General features: G+C 43.1%; 1 pseudogene; it reads left to right on the plus strand.

Moving 5' to 3' along the window:
- Nucleotides 1-1196: 1196 nt before the first annotated feature.
- Nucleotides 1197-2590, plus strand: LOC111544498 (annotated as a pseudogene).
- Nucleotides 2591-8916: the final 6326 nt, after the last annotated feature.

Here is an 8916-nt window from a genome sequence, read left to right on the forward strand (position 1 = left end):
TAATAAGCAGACTTGCCCTTTTGTTTGTAATAAAGACTGTGCCTCATACATCATGTTAGTAATCTTATTCCATTGCTCCCAAGTCTGCTCTGATTTGCTGCTTATTAAGCGAGCTAGTTGAGTGGTTTTTCAAAGTGTGTCCCACAAAAGCATCTGCAACACATGGAAACCTAAAGAAATGCAAATTTTTAGACCCCGGCCCAGACCTAGTGAATCAGAAACTCTGGGGGTACAGTTCAGTAACGGGGGCTTTAACAAGCTGTCCAGGTGTTTTTGATGAATGTTCAAGTTTGACAACTAGTGGGTCGGTTATTTGGCTTTAATTCCTCTTATTTCCATGTGCCTGTCTGCTCTCTTCCATCCATCATCAAGTCCTCACGCTAATAGGGCGAACGAACTTCTTTTGGAAAGTAGAGAGGGAGCAGGAGAGATTTTTATGCCAGATTCAAAAGCATGTGACTTTGGGAAGAGAAAGAAAGGTTGAAAAAGGAAGGGTAGTCTGTTTCATTGTCCAATAATATACTATGGAAAAATGTAGTAAATGCAGCTGTAATAAGTGAAAAAAAAATTGTCAAGGGAAAGAGATGTCAAAAGAGAAATTTTTAAAGTTTTGCTCAAACCTAGGACGGTACTATCACTGCCCTGGGCATTTTTAGAGGGACACCAATAAAAAAAAGTACTTACTTTTTTGGTGGCTAGACTGTGTTTCTTTCAATTCAACACCGCGGAGATAAATACAGAAACCAAGTTAATATTCAGGTTTTACAAAGAAGCGTCCTGCCTAGTTTAGTGTGTTACAGGACAAGAAAAGCATGGGACAAGCAAAACCGAATCAGCAACTTCATTCTCTATCCCTCTGCCTCTCTGAGCTATTGTTCACTCAATTATCCCCACTCCTTTATTCATCCTTCAGCCTCCCTTCTCCATGGTTCCTTCTCCCTCACTAAGCAAACCTATGAACATCATCACCGTATCTCTTAAGAGTCTTCTTTAATCATGCAAACACCCCATAGGCACTACCCTAAATATGCTCTACTGTTTGCCTACAAGTTTCTATAACTTGAAAGGAAATTCACTTTCAAAATCTCAATTTTGCACATCTGTTTATTCCTTGACCCACTATAACACACAGGAAGTCACAATGGGTCAAGGAATAAACAGAAGTGCACAGAACTCTACGGAAAGGAACTTATATCATGTCCATCAATGACCCATTTAGAATATCCAATAGTTGGGGATGCGGCGCGCCTCGCGGAGAGCACGGTTTTAGCCAGCAGTACTCCCATATTTATGCCACCCGCCTCATCCAAATGAGACCCTTCCTGGAGAAGCGGGCCCAGCAGCACTGGGGCAGGGGAGTGGGAGTGAAGAAACTGTGTGAGCTGCAGCCCCAGGAGAAGTGCTGTCTGGCGGGCACTCTGTTCAAGTCCATGCAGCTGCAGCCCTCCATCCTACAGGAGATCAGCTAGGAGCACAACCTGCTCCACCAGCCTCCTCGCAGCAAGTACATCCACCCAGATGACGAGCTGGTCTTGGAAGACGAACTGCAGCGTATCAAACCAAAAGGCACTATTGACGTGTCAAAGTTGGTTACAGGGACAGTCCTGGCCGTGTTTGGCTCCGTGAGAGACGACGGGAAGTTTCTGATGGAAGACCACTGCTTTGCTGACCTCGTTCCCCAGAAGCCCACACCCCTGCTTGACACAGATAGGTTCCTGCTGCTGGTGTCTGGACTGGGCCTGGGTGGAGGTGGGGGCGAGTGGTTGCTGGGCACCCAGTTGTTGGTGGACGTGGTGACAGGGTAGCTTGGGGACGAAGGGGAGCAGTACAGCGCCGCCCACGTCTCCCGGGTCATCCTTGCCGGCAAACCCCTCAGCCACAGCACCCAGAGCAGAGATTCTATCAATAAGGCCAAGTACCTCACCAAGAAAACCCAGGCAGCCAGCGTGGAGGTCACGAAGATGCTGGATGAGATCCTCCTGCAGCTGAGCGCCTCAGTGCCGGTGGAGGTGATTCCTGGCAAGTTTGATCCCACCAACTACACACTGCCCCAGCAGCCCCTCCACCCCTGCATGTTCCCGCTGGCCACTGCCTACTCCATGCTCCAGCTAGTCATCAAACCCTACCAGGCCACCATTGATGGAGTCAGATTCCTGGGGACATCGGGACAGAACGTGTGACATTTTCAGATATAGCAGTATGGAGGATCACTTGGAGATCCTGGAGTGGACCCTGCGGGTCCGTCACATCAGCCCACAATCCCTGACACCCTAGGTTGTTACCCCTTCTGCAAAACCGACCCGTTCTTCTTCCCAGCATGCCCACATGTCTACTTTTGTGGCAGCATCCCCAGCTTTGGCTGTTGGTGACTGTCCCTGACTTAACTGCCATGCAGACCGCCTGCCTCATGAACCTGCCCAGCCTGGCCCGCCAGTCCATCAGCTTCTCTGGCTTCAGGGCAGAGTACCATGACCTGGGAGGCCTGGGCCTGAGCCTCTGACTTAAAAAGGTGGTTTTGACCAGAGAGGCCCGAATGGAGGCTGTTCATTCCCTGCAGTGTTGGCATTGTAAATAAAGCCTGAGCACTTGCGGATGCAGAAAAAAAAAAAAGACAAAAGAATATCCAATAGTTTTAGCTTTTACCTTACATGATCTCTCTGAAGTCTAATATTGTTGCTAAATCCTTCACTGAAACACTGTCCTCTCATGGTTTCTAACATGAAACTCTCTTTTTTCTCTTCCTTTCTGTGGCTATTGCTCTCCAGCATCCTTTTAAGCTCATCATCTCCTACCCTCCTTTTATGTTCTGAAGCTTCTTCAAATTCTATCCTTGTCTCTCTTTTCTTTTCATCCTACATACAGTTATCAAGCAGTGTTATCACCTACCACCAGCTCTCTTCTACCTCCCCAACCGAAATTAATCATAGCACTATTCTGATCTTCAGACTCTTAACTCTAATTTCTCTGATTATATTCATCTGAAAATGCCAAAGGATATTGAATCATCATCTTCCTTTCAAGACTGTATTTGGTCTACATGTTCTGTCTCTCATCCATTGCAAAACCTGAACCCTGGCATTTATTTATATTTATTCTGTAAGTATTTTTCTCCTTTAACCTTATATCAAATCTGTGAATAAAAGATTTTATTTATTCTCTCCATCTTCACTGCTTCTGCCAGTCATGGTGTACATTACTTCTTGCCTGAATTACTGCAGTTGTCTCATATCTTGTGTCTGTCCCCTTCACACTGTTGAAAGTGATATTGTTATATTAAATGAGAGCAAATCTAACTGCAAAAATTTCCCAATAGTTTCCCATCAAAGACACTATAGAATCCGCCATCTCTTAAGTGCATTCAAATTTCCTCATGAATTGGTATATTCTTACCAAACCAAGCTGGCTTTCACCTACCTTCACTCCATTTTTTATTTTTCCATTATACCTCTGATTCTCTGAGCATACATTTTTTGTTTGTTTGTTTTTTGAGTTTTGGTTTTGAGACAAGGTCTTGCTCTGTCACCAAGGCAGGAGTGTAATGGTGCAATCATAGCTTACTGCAGACTTGACTTACTGGGCTCAAGCAATCAGCCTCCTGAGTACCTGGGACTACAGGTACATGCCACCATGCCCAGATAATTTTTAACTTTTTCTGTAGAGATGGGATCTTATTATGTCACCTAAACTGGTCTTGAACACTGGTCTCAAGCAATCTCCCTTTCTCAGCCTCCCAAAGCTTTGGAATTACAGGCATGAGCTACTGACCCAGCATCCATGCACACTTTTTTAAAGATGAAATCTCACTCTGTCGCCCAGGTTGGAGTGCAATGGCATGATCTTGGCTCACTGCAAGCTCCGCCTCCTGGGTTCAAGCAATTCTCCTGCCTCAGCCTCCTGAGTAGCTGGGATTACAGGCAGGCGCCACCACACTCAGCTAATTTTTGTATTTTTAGTAGAGACAGGGTTTCACCATGTTGGTCAGGCTGGTCTCGAACTCCTGACCTCGTGATCCACCCACCTTGGCCTCCCAAAGTGCTAGGATTACAGGCAGGAGCCACTGCACCTGGCCCACAATCTTATTTTATAATCATCTATTTGTGTCTTTCTCCCCAAGCAAGTTCTTGATATCTGGACTATATCTTCGTTTTTGTATCCACAGCATCCACCACATGTAGAGGTTTCTGGCATGTAGAAGATGGTCAATAAATGACTGTTCAGTGGGTAAGTAATTGAATCAATGCCATTCACTCAATTTAAGATTCCCCACTCTCACTTGCACATATAGAAAACACCTTCTCATTCTCAACGCTCCACTGAAAGTTTACTCTGTGAAGAAATTGCTCTGGTTCCCACAGGCCAAATTCAGGATTCCTTCCCTGTGATCTTTAGATACATCTCAATTGTAGAAGTTACCACATTTTATTGAAATGAGTGTGTATTTGACTCTTGGAGTAACCTAATTAATACAACTGGGCAAAAAACAAGATAAATTTAGAGCATCTAAGAAAAGAAAAAAAAATTCTCTAAACTACATCTTACTAGTTTACTAGTTCCTAGTGGAGAAAAATTAATCTCAAATATTCAGAATACATGCACACACACACACACACATTCTTGTGTAGGGTCTACTTTATTCAATTAAGATTTTAACTCTCTTTATAATTGTGTAATTTTATTGCCCTTTCAAATATTGTTTCAGTTAGATATCTGAGCTAGGTGGACACAAATGACGATGGAAATCAAGGTTCTGATGCCTAAAATGGCAAGAAAAAGAAAGGATAACCCTAAAGCATTGGCTGCTCAGCTCTTAATCCTGGCTGCATATGTTACAAGTTACACAAGCCCAAGCACAGCTGCTTCTCTACATTTGTTTCCAAAGAGCGGCTCTAAAGGGAAATAAAACTACAACAACCTACCTCTCCAACTCCTATTTCGACTTCCGTCTCCTTCCTGGAAGGGATTGAAAAAGCATTATAGAAAATAAGGTTTGAACATATTATTATTCACTAGTAGAAAAGACTCTGTAATTTTATTCTACTTTTTATTTAAAACAGAGTCTAACATGTTTTCTTTTACTTAGTAAGTGATGTAAGTGTTTACAAAGTGAATAAATTCAATAATTTAATATGCTAACTGCATATTAGTAATTGTGTGATAAAAAGTACTTTCCCCCATTACTCATTACTCTTGCTACTAGCACTCTGAAAATATGACAATACCTTACAGCTGGCTAACTGCAAAGTGCTGAGTGGGACATGTTGAAAACTTCTTACCAAACTAGGAAGAACATGCAATACATATCATATCACGTACAGATTGGTGTAGTCATGGCTGCTACTACATTATCCCATCTGCTGTAATGCCTGTCTACTCTAAAGGAGCTTACAATTTAGAATAGAAGCAACTATGTGGGGCTGTAATACAAGATAGAAGGAGAAAGAAATCATCTCAATAGCTCAGCCAGGTGGTCAGAGAAGACTTCATGGCATCACAGTCAGACTATGAGAACGAACAGTCTTTCCTTATGTGGGGAAGGAGGTGGGTGAGAATAAAGTGGGCACTGGGCACTCCAGGGAGAGTCAGTTGCCTAAGCACGTGCACAGAGGCTGGTTTTCCTAGTCTCTGGCTAAAGGAAAATCCTGGCTCCTTTCTGGTCCTTTGTTCACTGACCACAATATTAAAAAGGAAATCTTAATTTCACTTAGTTACTTGTGCATAGGCCCCAGATGATTAAGAATTGAAAACATGGAGAGAAGAGAAGAGGAGAGGAGAGGAGAGGAGAGGAGAGGAGAGGAGAGGAGAGGAGAAGAGAAGAGAAGAGAAGAGAAGAGAGGGGAAGCTTGAGTGAATATTGGGAGAAGCTATAAAGTGCAGGACCAGAAGCCAAAGCCTCAAGAGTTTGTTTCCGCTCCAATACTTCCAGTCACGTGTCATGAGGATACTTAGCACTTCTAAGCCTCAGTTTCCTAAACTCTGCAATGAGGCAACTAGATCAGAGGAATCGCAAAGGTCTCTTCCAAGTCTAAACATCCACAACAGACTAATTACCTGAGTTATCTGCCTCTCCTTGTCTATTATTCATTAGCATCTCCAAGGGAGCAATAAAAGAAAGTGAAATTTAAACCAGCCAATTTTGCTGCTTATCAGCTCTGGGAAAAGATTTGACAAACTGGGAAGCTGAGAACTATCTGTTGACTTCAATCATCAACACAGTCCCTGCCCACCATTACACAACAGATAGTCTAGATTTTACTTTATTTTTCTATTGAAGTTTCTTTTTTAATATCTATAAAATTATTTTTATAATCCCCTTTTCATAGGTCCACAAGGTCCTAGAGGCCATCATATAACATTTGAATATTAAATACCAGTACTATATGACTTGCTAGAATGATCTCAGTCAGTTTCAAATTCACGTTCTGCTCACACAAATCAAATGTTGTTACCCATCCAAGCTATTTGACTGCTCAAATGGACAAGTGGCACTGTTCATAGCATGAGGATCACAAATAATAACCACACTCTCTTAATGTTCAATAATTATACCAACAACCAATTTTCATGTCTCATTTATGAGCCAGGTGCTGTGCTAAATGCCTTATATGCTGTCTTAGTCCGTTTTGTGCTGCTATAACCGAATACATGGGACTTGGTAATTTATAAAAAACAGAGATTTATTTCTCACAGCTCTGGAGACTTGGAAGTCCAGGATCAGGGCACCAACATTTTGCAAAGCCCTTCTCACCATATAATCACATAACAGAAGGTGGAAGGACAAGGAGGGAGCAAGCGGTAGCCAAACTCACCCTTTATAATGGCATTAATTCCTTCTATGAGGGTAAAGTCCTCATGGCCTAATCATCTCTTAAGGGTCCTACCTCTTAATATTGTTACAATGCCAATTATATTTCAACATGAGTTTTGGAAAGGACAAATATTCAAACCACAGCATATGCTAAGGGCTCTTTATTACTGTCGCCAAACCATTGGAAAGGAAGCTCCTCGTGGGCAGGGACTTCTGTTTGTTTTGTTCCATACTGATTCCCTCAGGATCAAGAGCAGTGCTCTGCACTATTTATATGCTCAAATTCCAGTGGTTTGTCTCCAGAGTTCACCCTATTTACCACCATACTGTGAGTCGTAACTGATACGCTAGTCCTCTACCCTCTGTGAAAAGCTGCACTGCGGGGGCAACTCTAGAAGCTGCCTCTAGCATTTATCACTGGGGTGGCCTTGACAAGTTACTCACCTGTTGGGATGCCTTTGTTTCCTCTCTAGAAAGTGGGCATGATGGCAGCACTACCTCATACACTGGTGAGGATTAATATCAATTGCATAACAAACCACGAAAAACAATGATTTAAACAATAGCAATCATTTATTTTTGCTCTCAAATCTGCAGTTTGGACAGGGCTCATCAGGGAAAGCTCATTTCTGCTCCACACAGTATTAGGAGGGGCAGCCCAATGGACGGCAGGATGATCCACATGCAAGACAGACGGCTCACCCTCAGGGCGAGAAGTTAGTGCCAGTTGTTGGCTGGGGGGAGCCCAGGTTCTTCCCCACATAGCCTGGGCCTCCTTGTGGCATACTGGCTGGATTCTCATGGAGAGTATCCACAGGGAGGAGTCAGGCAGAGGCTGTCTCCCCTCTTTTTGACTTAGCTTTGGAAATCACATAGCATCATTTTTGTCATACTCTATTCCTTTTGAAACAGTCACAAAAGCCCGTCCAGCTTCAAGGGGAAGAGACCTAGACTTTGCCTTTTGCTGGGGGAGTGGCAGTGACATGGTTTGGCTGTGTCCCCACCCAAATGTAATCTTGAGTTTTCACATGTTGTGGGAGGCACCCAGTGGGAGGTAATTGAATCATGGGGGCAAGTCTTTCCCATGCTGTTCTCGTGACAGTGAATATGTCTCACAAGATCTGATGGTTTTATAAAAAGGAGTTCCCCTGTACAAGCTCTCGCTCTCTTTGACCGCACCGTCCACGTCAGGTGTGACTTGCTGCTCCTTGCCTTTCGCCATAATTGTGAGGCTTCCCCAGTCATGTGGAACTGTAAATTCATTAAACCTCTTTCTTTTGTAAATTGCCCAGTCTCGGGTATGTCTTTATTAGCAGCGCTAAAGCAAACTAATACAGGCAGAGTTCTGGAAAACCTGCTGAAGGGAAAATCTTGTTGTGGTCATTTTTGGAATATACAAGCTCCCACAGCTTGTGCCCCTGAATCTGGTTTTCCTAAAAGGAAATTTGTACTTAACTAAGGAATGATTGGAATATCCAGCTACTTTATGATTAGGTAAAACTGCTCTAATAACATGAGATAGCCGGGTACTGTTCAGTCATCAGCCACAGTAACATGTGAAGGTTGATAATGGGGTTTTCTCATGCCCCTTGGGTAGATAGATAGGGAATTCCCAAGCACTGGGCCATGGAACCTAGAAGGAAACCAATCCATGTATCAAACTGAAAGGGTGGAGACAAATCAGAGAATGGAAACTGATCAGCAATGGAGAAAGAAAACAAAGATGTATTGAGTCGTTGCTCATAAGAGCTACTTGCTTAGGTTGTAAAATCTTCCTTCAACCTGTTCTCATGAGCTTGACGTTTTATTGACCAAAAGCCCATATTTTCAAGTCATCATAAAGCTTGAAAATTTCACAGTGTAGCATCTCCATATTAAATCCTCACAGCAATTTTATCAGTAACTTTACCCTAAAAGTGTCCGATAGACTACTCTAAAGCTAACTTACCATGGGAGAAGTCGGATGGCTTCAGCTATAAATGAAGTTCAAACTTTTTCAGAGAAAGTGTTTCTAGTCCAGTATTCAAAGTCCTCTTATTGGGATAGCTCAGGTCCCATGCTGCCCACACACCTATGGCTATGCCAGAGGAGTATAACATGATGATTGGGCC

This window comes from Piliocolobus tephrosceles, chromosome 4, assembly GCF_002776525.5.
Source record: "Piliocolobus tephrosceles isolate RC106 chromosome 4, ASM277652v3, whole genome shotgun sequence".
NCBI classification, from domain to species: Eukaryota; Metazoa; Chordata; class Mammalia; order Primates; family Cercopithecidae; genus Piliocolobus; species Piliocolobus tephrosceles.